General features: G+C 36.7%; 1 protein-coding gene across 9 annotated transcripts in view; it reads right to left on the bottom strand.

The window, feature by feature from the left end:
• Positions 1-14207, bottom strand: part of DMD (dystrophin) — a 1947932-nt gene that overhangs the window by 896042 nt on the left and 1037683 nt on the right. The window lies entirely within an intron of this gene.

Genomic DNA, 14207 nt, shown 5'->3' with positions numbered 1-14207 from the left:
TTTCATATAAGCATACCAAAAATCTAGCTAGCTCTGTCTGGGTTTGAATTCTCACTTTACCATTTGCAAACTGTGTACACTCAAGTTTCTTAACTCATATCTATACTTCCTCGTTTTTAATATGGGAGTAGTAGCGGTATCTAATTCACAAGTTATTTGGAAGATTAAATAAGTAAATCCATGTAAACTACTTAGACCTATGCATGTTAGTTATTATTATCATTAATTATTATTATCACTACTGGACTGTATTACTTTAATAATAGGAAAACAATAATTGTTTAAAAGGTTGAAAATGAGGAGGCTTAAGATTTGTTAAAATATTATGAAAATTAATTTCAAGTTGTTATTTTGTTAACTTGAAATTGTTCATATCATTTTCAATAAACTTGCGAGGAATAGATAGATACATGATTCTACCTACCCCAAATCAGAAATGACTTGTGAAATGACTTATCAACAGTGCAGAATGAGGTGTTTTGTTTTTTTTCCAGAATATCACCCCTTTGATGAAAAAGATTGTTGTTAAAAGACAGTGTGATCATTCTTCTTTACGCTGGAAAGCTACAGACATGCATAAATACAAAATAAATTGCTACAAAATGAAATAGGAATTAATCTTTGTAGAAATACTATAGCTAAATACAGTTTCCAGCAGTATATTTTTAAATGAACTTCATGTATACTAGTAGTGCTAACTTGTACTCATTTGAATGCTTCTGAAGACTTCTTTTCAAAAGTTAATAACTTTTCTAAAATAAGTCAAATCATGCAATTTGATGAATATAAATTGCAGCAATTTTACCACTGCTAAAATAGTTTCTGAGCATTACAAGGAGAACAGTTCACTTGGCTACTGTCTTCACACTGAATACTTTGTCTGATGTGGTTAAAGTCATAAAGTGAAAAAGTGATATGCATTTTATTTTACACTACTTTTAAAAAAGAATGTGCTTAATTCTTACTACAAACTACAAATCATGAAATTAGCAAAAGGCAGCTATGGCTAAATACGTTTCAAGCAAAATGCCATTAGTCTTTGTTAAATTGATCTGCTGAGTCTAGCAGAAATGTCTCCAAGGTTTTCTCCTGATGAGCCAAGGGTAAAAGGATACAGAGAGCCAACAGCCAGGCATCTAGTGAGGCGCCAGTCAATTACTTCTTTCTTCTATTCAAGTTTCAACCTATACCTATACCTCTTTTTCTCTAAACAGGAATTTTACCTGCTTATTTAACAGCAATAAAATTACAAAGTTTATATTAGACACCCAAAAAAGTGTCATATCATAATCATAAAACATACCTAATGGTAAAACAAGTAATGTTTAATGAGCATGAGTATTTGCCAAGTGTAATTCTCAATCGTTTACAAGTATCATTATTAGTTCTCACATCCATTTACTAAGAGAGTTTAGACGTTTTTAACCAATAAACTTCATCTTTAGAGAATTATCTTAGTTCCTAAAGTTTCCTAAAGGGAGATTCTGAGATAAAGCTTCATTGTAAAAGTGATATAATAGAACACATTTCCAGGAAACAATGGTAAGGGAGTAGAAAAGTGAGACTGGGAAGAGAAAGCGGCCAACCATGTGAGTGGCATAAAAGCTCAGTGTGACAATGTAGGTCATACTTCTGAATTTCTCAATTGGAGGCAAAAAAGTTCAAGTATTTATTCCTCTGCAACCAGTAGTCATTGATTAAGGGCTTCCCACACACAGGGACATAAATTCCAAGACATATCCAGCTCTCCCTTTGAGCAGACCAAGTGGGCTCTGGCATTCTAAAGGCAGCCCTCCAACAAAGAAATGTAGGTGCTGGCTCTTGGGAGTGAAAGCATACCAGGAAAACATTACATGGATATAAAGTGTTATACGTAGAGCACTAACAACATCACTTACAGGGAGCTTCTTTGTTCATTTGAGATTAAAATCATATGGAGGGTCATCATGAGGATGAAACAGGGTGACGTGTGCCTAGCACTCAGCCCAGCAACTCTGTTGTTGTGAGGATGGAAAGTAATACTGTGAAGAAACAACCACAGTGCCCAATGCATAAAACTTAAAAGCTACTGTCACCAATTATTTTTCCTATTGGCATCTCTAGTGCTGCTGGAAGCATAATTCCAAAATTAGGATATCACTGCAGTATTAAACTCTAAAGCCTATAAAATGCTTGAATACCTAGCACCGTTTATGGAGGCGATGGTGCTATCTCAGGATCGGAGTACCTCAGGGGGGCCACATTCTCACCACCTTCACTGTCACAGTATTCAGAAAGCATCTCAAAAGACAAGAACAGGGTCCAGGATCTTTTAGCTATTAAATGTAAGATGTTATATTGATTTATTGATAACAGTAATAAGAATAATGGCAGCAGAAAGGATATTTCTGACCTCCTTGGTGATCCCCCAGATACTGATATTTCTTTCAAACTTACTGATGAAAAGAGCAGTCAGTGAATGTCTTCTCCTTTGCGTATGAGCACTTGTTCCAAAGATCTTTGGACAAACAAAGTCAACTCCAAGGAAAGCAGCTAAGGAGAAGGGTAAGCAAAGTGAGCTTTACCAGGTATAAACAGATGTGTCATATCTCTTCATCCTTGGATGAAAATTTAGGCTTGAATGAAAATGAATGAAGAAACACATACTACTTAAATGTTAATATTAGGGGAGGGGATAGGGAGACTATTAAATCTTTCTCTGTGTAACCTTGCCTCATGTGACTTGTTCCGGTGAGTATGTATTACTATTATACTTTTTAAGATAGAAGAAAGGTGTAAAATAAAATTAAAACATTGAAGTTGATGTATAATAGATAAAACAGCTGAAGAGAGGCTGTACTGTCTCTTAAAGTGATATTTTGATTAAACCAGAAATCAAAAAATCTCCACCATGGTAAGAAAAGACAATAGTTTCCCTTTCCATTCTCCTAAATTAGGAATACAAAATAAATGGCTAAGAAAGTGGTATGATGACCCTCCTTTTCTCAGGGGAAAGAGTGGATTTAGGAGCTGTTCAAATTATCTAGTTATGCACTTTTTTAAGGACTAGATTATGAGACCACTTTCTCCTCCTTTTGCCTCTGTAAGTCAGAGGTGTGGTCAGAGTTCAGTGACAAAGAGACAATCATCAAGGGAGATTCCTCAGCTGTCTCTTTTGTAGATTGCGTGTTTGGTAGGCCGTGTTATATAGTCGGGCAAGGAAGCCAGTCTGCTCCTTCTAGGAAACACTATGATTCCTCCCTATTACTTCCAATTCCATAAGCACAGGCAGCAAGAATTAGCGATGGAAGTCCTTACTCCACAGTGATCTCTACTAGATGTGGTTCTTGAACATCATTCCAAATCCATGGAGAACTTTATTGACAGATACTATACAAATACCAACATGACAATGAGCCAAAGTTTACTTTTGCTGTTTGCTGGCAATTAGTTTTACTTTTCCTCTTCCACTTTATTAGGGACCCACTGAATCTTCATTATTGTATGCACACCAGTATTTCTAGTCTCCAGAGATAAAATTTCTTGAAGTTAGAAATTGTATGCACTTAATTAATTTTCTCCACCATCTAAAAAAGTGGCTGTCAATGCTACACTGCCAGAGCACAGTGATTTTTCCCTATGTGTTCAAAGAGCTGTTTAAACAATCGTTGCCTGTGAGCATATATGCTCTTGTAAACATGAATGCCTTTGCACATGTGCAAAGCCAAAAAATGGTAAACAATGTGAATGCAAAAGGGTTAAAATACTTTACTCAACAAAAAAAGAGAGCAGAAGAACTTTCTCCATGATTTAATCAAAGTTTCTTTTAGAATGCACACCACATATACGCCTCATTGCAATGGTCCTTCAAGATAATGAATATATTCCATTTGGAAGTAGGTGAGTGTTAGAAATTGATTTTGTAAAGACAAGAGAGGTGGTATAAATAATGTTCACATTTTTGCAAAAGCTGTAACCATTGTTTTTAAAACGACTTGACTTTCCCTAACAGTAAGTTTTCTCCTTCTGGTGAATACAATTATCTTTAGTCTGATCCTGGTGCTGGACAGTTCCTCAAGTGCCTTCAGAAAGGAGATGCTCAAGGGCTTCACTGGGTTTTAAAGAGAATAAAAGCCACAGCAAAAGTTCCTGTATCCTATATTTGTCTCTTCACTTATCTTTTAAATAACACACTCACAACACACCCACCCACACATACTCACATTTTTGTACTCAAATTCAAATAGAAGAAGGCCCTGCCCTTTCTTTTACTGACTACACATATGTGGTTATTACATTCTCTAGAGAATAAAAGTGCTCTTGGACATTTGTTTTAAGATCATATTAATCACCATCATTTTAAAAGTAAAAAATCCACAGGTTTTGAAATTGCAACATTAGGAAGAGGGGACATTTTTTCTTAAATACTCTGGATAAAATCTTCTACAAATGTCTTAACAATTTCCAATGACTCTGGAACATTCAAACATATGAAGAAATTAGAAAATGACTTCAATAACATTTTTGGACCTTTAAAGTAAACCATTAAAATATAAATATATTTTATACACTCACTTGGAGTATATGCCAGTTCTCCTTTATTTTACAGCATGCAAGGGAAACAATATCATGAGCTTTAAAATACATTTGTGCGTGTGTTAAATGGTACCCTTCAAATGAAGGGATTTACATTCACTCTCCTGTTGTTCTTATTAGATGATTTGTTAGATGTATTCTGAAGAAGTAACAGGTTCCTTGATGATATCTCTTTTAGTTATTTCAAATGAGAGCAAGGGAATATATATGAAGAAAGGTATCATTGGAATGTACTGCCATACATTTATTTTAAAATTTATATTTCTCTATTTTTGTACATAAAACCCATCTTTTTTGTAATTATTCTTATGAAGGAATATTTAATTATTAAGTAAGCACTCCTAAGGAATACTTAACATATTATTTTAGACTAAATCTTATACAGCTTCCACATGCAATGCAAACATTCCATTACTGAAGATAATATACAAGGGTAATCAGGTTTGAAGTAGTATGGAGACTGTTGGACCGTAAGCCATAAATCCTTTTAAGATATCACCAAAATCTTAGTTATAATCTTGACCATACAAAGTAAAAAGAAAGGAGCTCTAAAGAAAAGAAGCGAAAATATTTTATGATCCCTATCACTGCAATCACCTACTTGCAAAAGAAGAGTGTATATTTTAAATTAAATCCTCAATGATTTGATAGTTTGTTTTTGGAACTTTATAAGCAAGAGTATCCTAAGGAATTCAGAGCTTTCCTCACAAGACCAAAGCAACAGTGCATGAAATTGAACTCAAAAAGAGCCACCATTCTGTGTGACTTCTTGGCTGACACAATTTAGATATTTATAGCTTTACGAATGGGCCATTGGAGAAGAACTTGAAGCTTTCTCTAGCCAGGAAGGATTAATGAACGTGTGCACCTGGTAATTACACCACTCCATCTTCCTGAAAGCCCTCACGCTGCCTCCATGGCAGAAACTATAATGAAAATGCATTGAAAACTATCAATCTGCAATTCCACAATTTAATCTAAATAATATAACTTGGTATCTTTTCTCCCCATACATTCCAGATGTGATAACAACACTGACAGCCTTTAAATTTAAAACGTAGAAGCTGAATGTCAGCCTATTATTGAGCATGCCTCATTTCCAAAGTACACCTCAAGAAAGAAAAAAAGAGGTTATAAATATGACAAAAAATTACAACATTCAAATGCACAACAGAGAGCCCACAACTATTTCCTCTTTATTAACACACAGCACATGTTATAAATAATACATTTACTTCAAGGCAGCAGCATTTGCAATGATTAAATCACAACCCAAGTGAATAAAGGTAAAATTTAGAAGTGTAAAGATATCTATGAAGTTCAGTTACCTGTTTTGTCCATCTTTCCGAAACTCTTACTGGAAGTAAAACGTCACTCAATAACTTTTTCAACTCTAAATAAAAGATAAATCATTCTATTTTATCATCTAACCATATGTTAATTGCAAAAATATTTGAAGTCAAGAGGTATACAATGTCATAGTGTCCAACTTAAATAATCTGTTATAAAGAAATTTACATCTTTAAACTTTAATTGAACAAATCAAACTTTTGAGAACAGTATTTTTCTCAAATAAAACACAATATAATGATTCCACCTAGTGTTTCTTACTGTGGCGGTGCAAAGACTTTTGATATTCTAAGAAAGGCAGCAATGCATGTATAAATGAAGAAGGCAGCTTTGAAAAAATTCAAGGTGCTCTAAACAAAGCAGATTTTTATGATAAAGTTTGATACTACTCACACTGCATTTTAATGACCGCTTTAGGAAAGCAAAAGGAGAAAATTTAATGTAAGCACTGATACTAAAAGTTAATTGCTGCCTTAACACCCAGACACCAAGACTCCCTTAGCAGGAGTCTCTTAAAAAACACCTTTAAAAGCAGAAGAGGGCACAAGCGTTGAAAAAAAAATTGCCTGTTACTGTTGAACTCTATTGTTCCCTGTTGGAGTATAGAAGGAAATGCTCCAAGAGAGGGAAGTGGATATGAATTGCCCCCTCCAGAGGAGCCAAACAAATTGGCTGTAAGAAGGAGACTTCAAACGCTGGACAGCCAGAGCTGCTCAAAGAACCTTACATTTGGGCTACTTGCCCTTACTGCTGTTTTTTTTTTGTTTGCTTGTTTGTTTTGGTTTGTTTTTATTTCCCTACAATGATGTAGTTTAACTTGACAGCAGAGGAATAATGGAAGGATGTTTTTTTGAATGCTTTGATGCTCAGCCCTTTATTCAGCCTCTAACTAGCTATTGCAATATCACTTAATCCGGACCTCAGCATTCCAAGTACAAAAGCATCTCCTCCCACCTACTGCTCACACGCTCCTGCATCAGAATAGAAGACTTACATAGAGGCAGCCAGATCCACGGAAGAGCACTTTCCTCTCAACAGATGTCTTCTGGCTTTTAGGCACACACGCACACAGACACACAATTGCCTACCTTAATAAGGTGTGCAAAAAACCTCTTATGGTCCCCACGGATGGTTTTAGTTAAGAGCAGCCAGCAAAGCCTCCGCACAAAGCTTTGCCATTGCTAGTGTGAAGAGAAAGAGCTGCTGGGATGCTGAATGGCACATCAGCCAACTTTGTGTGTAGCAAAGGCTCCAAAGAAAACCCGGGCTGAAGCTCTGCTGGATCCTGGATTGGACTCAATTCCATTCCACAAAAAGCCTGCGTTCCCCGACGGAGATTGTTTCTGGAAGCACTTACAACATATATGCCTAGACAAAGACAGACCCCCTTTTCTTTCTCTAACAAATTTTAAATCATTGTGGTAAACTACAGACCCAATGCTGTGAGGTGGATCATTCATTATGAGCAACATGAGAGACATCAATGGTCTCGATGAAAACTAACGGTAGCCCTGGAATCTAGAAAACAGTGGACATTCGATACATATTTGGCTAAATAGAGAAAGTTGAAATGATAGCAGGGTAAAATTAGAAGTTGCTGAATTATTTATACACTGTAATGAAAGTAAAAAAGATATAAGTGAATCAACTGACACAACATTTAAAAAGTTTGTTGAAAACCATCTGTATTATTTGCTTATTGCCCTAACAATTTCTCATAAGACTTCATTATACTGATCTATTCACCAACAAACAAATAACAGACTTTATTTTAACTCATTGATATGTGCATACATACTTATTCACTGTCTGGAGCTGTGCATTAAAACCTTACACTAAACTCACACGATGGACTGAATAAAAGAATATAATTCCTCGAGGAAGTTTTACTTCTTCTACAACAACCTCTCAATAATCCTCAACTCCCCAGCACATTCTCTGCCATGTTGCTGTCCTAAAACAAAACCCATGCTGGCAAGGAGACCTTATGTTAATTCCTTGAAGCCATAGGGAAAGGTTCCAAAGTGCACTACGTCACAGGGCCTTCCCACAGATGCACACCTGGAAGCAATCTCTAGCAAGCACCTGTCTAAAGGCACAGCTGTGTGCATGCTGGGGCAGCTGAGGAACACATCTAATTTGGTAGATGACATCCCTGATGTGGCAGGTTTTATTGTGCTCTTTATGACGATATCTACAGATTACTATGTGCTTGCTTATAAACAGAGTAATTAAGTGCACTGGAAGCAAAATGGGAAGTTAATAACCTAAGTGGTGCTGAAGTCTTTATATATAACAACTGACTACTGTGTTCTTTACTGCCTGTTACTCCACCTCTAAATATCCTCTGAAGGAATCCTCAGTTTATATACACACATCTCCCAGTTTAGAGTACCAATGTTATGCATATTCTTAGGAAGATCTACTTACACCCACAACCTCACTCGAAGTATCTACACCTATAACAGGTGTTCAATAAAAACTTGTCAAATGACCAGATGAATGATAATTGAAGGAGAAATACACTTGATATTAGTACCTTCAAGATAACTATCATAGGCATATGATTTTACAGGAATTGCTAGTTGAGTCGTCTACTTTTTCAATCAACTAAATATCATTGGCAGTTGCCTTCTGGATAGATTCAATTGGATAGAGCTTGATACTTGAGGTGTTATTTCAGGGCCATCCATGTAATGCTAGAACAAGTTATCCAGTTTGGCAGGTGCAAATGTATGCACTTTTGATCCTCCTCCTGGCTCCCTAACTATAGATTTTATAATAGAAGACTGGGGGCCTTTTATTTATAAATAATCAATGTTATATGTAAATAGACATCCTTTCCTTTTGAGCAACTCACAGTCAGCCAGCTCTCAAACGAAAGTGGATCAGCCCTTTCTTGGCTAATGGCGTGGTCTGCATCCCAGAGGTTATCAGAATCCTTTGCAGAATGCAAATCAAACATCTTGAATGGCAAAAGGATCAAAGCACAACACCTAAACATTGTTCAGACCTCCTGCTCATATTTTTATGCATAAGAAAACTTGAAAGAGAAATTAGAATCGAAAAGAAATGTACTTCCCAAAGTGTATATCATTATTTAAATTTTTAGTGGATTTCTTTCTCTTGCATTACCATATTGCATTCCATTCTAGGGTAGTAGCTGACACGTGTGTGTTGGAGCCAAAACACTTAAGAGAGTCCTGGCTTAGCTACCCACAAGCAGTTTGACCTTGCACAAGTTATTTAAACTGTCTGGCTTCAACTTCCACATCTGTGAATGGGACTAATAATACCTCAACAGGAGGTGAGGATTAAATAGATATTAAAGCAGTATTCTTCAGATTTTAATGTAACACATATCACCTGGGGATCGTCTTAATAATGCAGAGTCTGTGTAATTAGTCACTAGGTCTGGGGTGGCTCCAGAGATTTTGCATTTCTAATAAGCTCTCCAGTAGTACTTATGCTTCTGGTCTGTGGATCCCACACAGAGTAGCAAATATCAATGTAAAACATTGTTATTCTTCCAAATGATAGTGAGCTTGTGTTCTGTTGCCATTTTTATCTACTTCAACCTTTTCCTCAGTATCTACTCAACCAATAATTACTGGATTCTTATTCTCTGGCAGGTGCTGTGCAGTGCATAGACTTTGGAAATTATACCCTGTCCTGTCCTCAGGAAGCTCTCAAACTATTTGAGATACAAAATCATCTAGCATATTTCAATAAAAAATAAATGCAAATGTTAGAGCAGGCAGATAGCTAGATATGAGCAGAGAAAGAGGGACACAGACCAAATGGCAGGAAATGGGCAAAAAGGAGGAGCACAAGCCAAATGTAGGAAACCATACATCATGTAAGCACCAGGAGTCCCTGAACAGAGAAGCAGCAGCAGGAACCTCTGGGCCATAAGTGGTCACACCTTTGGGGGTGATAAGACGCCGACAAAGAAAGGTGGGAAAAGGCTGGAATTTCTAGTGTCCAAATGTAACCTTTTGCTCATTATGCCCTCATTTCAATAAAATTAGCCTTGCACATCAGAAGTACCCATCATTCAAACAACGCCATGACACTTCCGATCCAGACTAAATAAGGACAAAAATCCCTCCTCCCTTTGGGAAAGTGGAGTTGGGATGATAATCAGCAAATACGACCCCAAGCCCTTCCCTCCTCAATGAATATTCCACCCATTCATTTTTACACCCTATTAACTAACTTGCCAAAGAAACTCAGGGCAGCTGCTCACCTGAGTCTGCCGGCTCTCCCCTTGAAAGTGTACTATCCATCTTTTAATAAATCCTCACTTTGCTTTTCTTAACCTCTAAGTCTTGTCTCTGAATTCTTTCTGGGATGGGACAAGAACCTGGGAAACTGTTTGGATCCACCAGCAACACTAGGATCCCCAAGTGATTTTTTATACACATCAAAGTTTGAGAAGAACTGCTCAAAATAATATTCTGGAGGCCATGGAAAGTACTGAATGATTTTAAGCAGAGAAGGAACATGACTTAATTTACATTCCAGAAAAAAAATTACTCTGTATCCATTCATTTCTTCAGGATCTATGTGCTGGGCATTCAACTAACAGCTGGGAATTCAGTGCTACTTAAGGTAGATTAGATGAATCTCTCCATTCACTATTTATTCAACAAACATTTATTGCATGCCGACTTTGATTTGACCTCTCAAGCTTGATTCAGAAATACTCCTACACTGATGACTACATTTTTAAATGAAGTCAAGTTGTGTTGGCCAGGACAAATAATCGTTGAGAATCTCCTAGGATGCTTTACTCAGAATTGCTTCACACTATCAGGCTGGTGGCTCAAACAAGAAAGGTTTTGTTGATGTAGTTTTATAAATTGTTACTGCAATGATATTTGCTGTATTGGAACTTGACTCAGTACCAGTTGTAGTATAAGATACCAATCAGTATTGGTTTTGAAAATCAACAATATGAGATGTACAGCTTGCAAATTTAAACTTTAATATTAGATAATAGAGATGATATCAATACCATTTTTTGGTAACATATGCAAAGGATTGTCCTTTGGTGACTGAAAAGGAAAACAATAAATTCTAAGTATGTGGAGGCTCTGCTTTTTAATAATAGCCAATGTCTTATCAGAACTCATACAGATTTGGTGTTAGGAGCTCTGGAAATCTAGCTAGCCTGTTTCATGTATGTTCTAGTCTTGTTTCCTATGTGCAAGTCAGTGGGCAATGAGTGCTCAGCTTTAATTTAGGTATTCTGGGTTGCTTTGATTGCCTATGATCCACTAGGCTACAATCACTGTAGGAAAAAGTGACCACTGTGTCTAAATGTAAAACCATCATGTCCCTGACTCAGTAACTTTCTGACTGTAGGGACATTGCATTTACTTCCTGAGTGTTAATGGTTGGGTGTTACTCTAAGACTCTTTAATTACACTCTTATAGTCTCATAAAGTTTGGAGGACACCCTATACCTTGGACTCTGACAGATTCCCTGAGGGAACAGAGATCTAGGAAAACTTCCCCAGGAGAAGCCAGCCTAGTACTGGAGTGGAACCAAGCTGTGATGTTCAGCCTTCTTGGTGACACGTGACTCCTTTCACCACAGGTCATTTTGTTTAGGATTCTCACATGGCTCATTTTCAGTGAGAGGATGTTCTAACGGGGAAACTGTGGCTCTGGAAGCAATCAGACCAAGGTTCAATTCCAGCCATCAATACTTACCAGCTGTGGAACTTTGTACAAAACCTTGTGTTTCTTTTATAACTAGTTCTTTTATCTACATAACGGTAATAATAATAACAGCTGCCTTGCAGAGTTGTTTGGAGAGTTAAATGCATATGGTACCTGGAATTTAATGGGCTGTAAGTAAATATTAGTTTCTTTGGGATTATTAAAGACACTTAGCAAATGTATATTTACCTAAAGTCACAATAGTCACTAATATTTTTGAACAGATGAGTTAAGTGAATTGAGAAGCCCGTCATAAAGAATAAACCCTGAGGAAAGAGGCTGTTCCATTATATTCTCTGAAGTATGTGAAAGGCAGAACAAAAAAGGGAGGGTTGTAGAAATAAGACTAATATCCAAGAAGACAGTGGACTCCAGTTCTTAGAACCACTGAATATTAGGACTGAAGATATCATCAAACCGTCTATTTTAGGGATGAGGACACTGAAGCCAAGTGAAGTGAAATAACTTGCCTAAGGCCTAGAGTTAGAACACTACCAAGTAAGGGTGGAAAGCCAAAGCCCAGGTGAATGAGAAGCTTCAAAAAGGAAGAAAAAATGTGGAAAAAAAAAAGATCAGCAAGAGGAATGGAGAACTTCAGACCATCGTGTGGCATTGTAATCCCATTGCCCCTGTCCTCCCAATAGGAGATACTCCTCAGTGTAAATCATTGAAATTCTTTGGCTTCCCATATGGAAGTACCAAATTGTGGCCAGAGTTTCTGCCATTAAACACTCAAGATCCCCTACAACCATGAACATGGAGGAAGAATGGTGCATTCTAATATTCTTGTTGTATCAAAGACTCTCAGAGACGAGCAGTTTTCATACTGACCAATTAAAATGGAGCACCAAAAACAGTACATTCAAGTGATAGCCTTTGTACTTTTGCCCAAAATCATTTTAAAGACTATCACAGATATGGAGCAACAGGTACTGTTATGAAGACCCTGTCTAAACAGCCATGTACTCCAAGAGTGCATGCCATTGAATAGTATTTCCACACAGAAGACTCTTAAACATCTATCTCTAACCCATGCTTTTTCCCTGAATCCCAGACTTGTATCTAACTACATTCTCTTTTACTTTACTGTGATGTCTAACAAGCTTTCAAACAGGTACAACAACAAATTATTACTTCCACTTCCACCCATCTATCATCTAACCTGTTCCTTCCATCATTTTCTCCATTCTATCCACTCTATCCATCTTGGAGTCATCCTGGGCTTCTCTCTTTGTTTTACACCCCACACTCCATTCATCAGAAAACTCTGGTAGTGCCACCTTCAAAGATATCCAGAATTCATCTACTTCTCATTATATCCACTGAAAACACTCCAGTTTAGAACCACCATTACTTCTCACTTGAATTATTGCAACGGCCCCTGCTTCCTTACTAGCTACCCTATTGTCTGTTTTCCATTCAGCAGCTAGGGTGTCCTATCAAAGCCTGAGTCAGTTTATCTCACTTCTTTCTATAAATGATAATTCCATTCATATTAATTTATTGAAAAGACAAAATTATAGAGATGGAAAACATATTAGTGGTTTCCAGGGATTAGGGATGGGGATGAGGGGTCTGGATGACATGACTATAAAGGAGTAGCTCAAGACACTTCACAGAGGCTGTGAAGATAGAACCATTCTGTATCTTGATAGTGGTGGTAGTTACATGATTCTATACATGATATAAATTTACATACAATACAAACAGAAATGAGTATTTGTAAATACTGGTGACATTGGAATAATGCCAGTAGATTGTACCAATGTCAATTTCCTGGTTTTGATATTAAATATATTTATATGAGATGTTAGTCATTAAGGAAAGCTAGGTGAAGAGTACTACACAACTCTCTAAACTATTTCTGTGACTTCCTATTGAGTCTTTATTTATTTAAAAAATTTTTTAAAGTTTTAAAAATACCAGACACATGTGCCCTTTCTCAAGACTTTGCATTTGCTTTTTCCTCCACCTGAAATTTTCTTCCCACACACATCTGAATAGCTAATTCCCTCACTTCCTTGAGATTCCTGTTCAAAGACCACCTTATAGAGGCCTTCCTAGAATTCCATATACAGAACAGCAATCCTGGCACTCTTTCTCTATCTCCCTTACCCTGCTTTAGTTTTATTCTTAACAATATTTGATGAATGAATAAATGAGTGAACAGGTAAAGCTACGAAAAGGAAAAGTCATGCAGAATGGCTTAACGAGAAAGTTTTCGTTTTCACTTTTCACTCTGACAAAATTACTCACATTCTTTGACACTATTAAAAAAAACACCTGGGAAAAGAGAAAGAAAATTTGTTCTTACTGCTTCCATGATACAAACAAAAACAAACAGCATTATTAGCAGCAGCTGTTTTTCTTTTTATAATGCACTTGAGTGTTACCATGTCAAACTGTATTACGGATAGAACATAACACACATGGATAAAAATAAGTAACTTTCCTGGGAAGAATCAATACAGACAGTCCCCAGGTTACAAATGGGTTGTGCTCTGCACATTTGAAAGGCAGTTGTTTAATGATCTTCTAGATGCTCTCTAACC

Source organism: Camelus dromedarius, chromosome X (assembly GCF_036321535.1).
Source record: "Camelus dromedarius isolate mCamDro1 chromosome X, mCamDro1.pat, whole genome shotgun sequence".
Taxonomy (NCBI): Eukaryota; Metazoa; Chordata; class Mammalia; order Artiodactyla; family Camelidae; genus Camelus; species Camelus dromedarius.
This window is presented reverse-complemented; position numbering and strand designations above follow the sequence as displayed.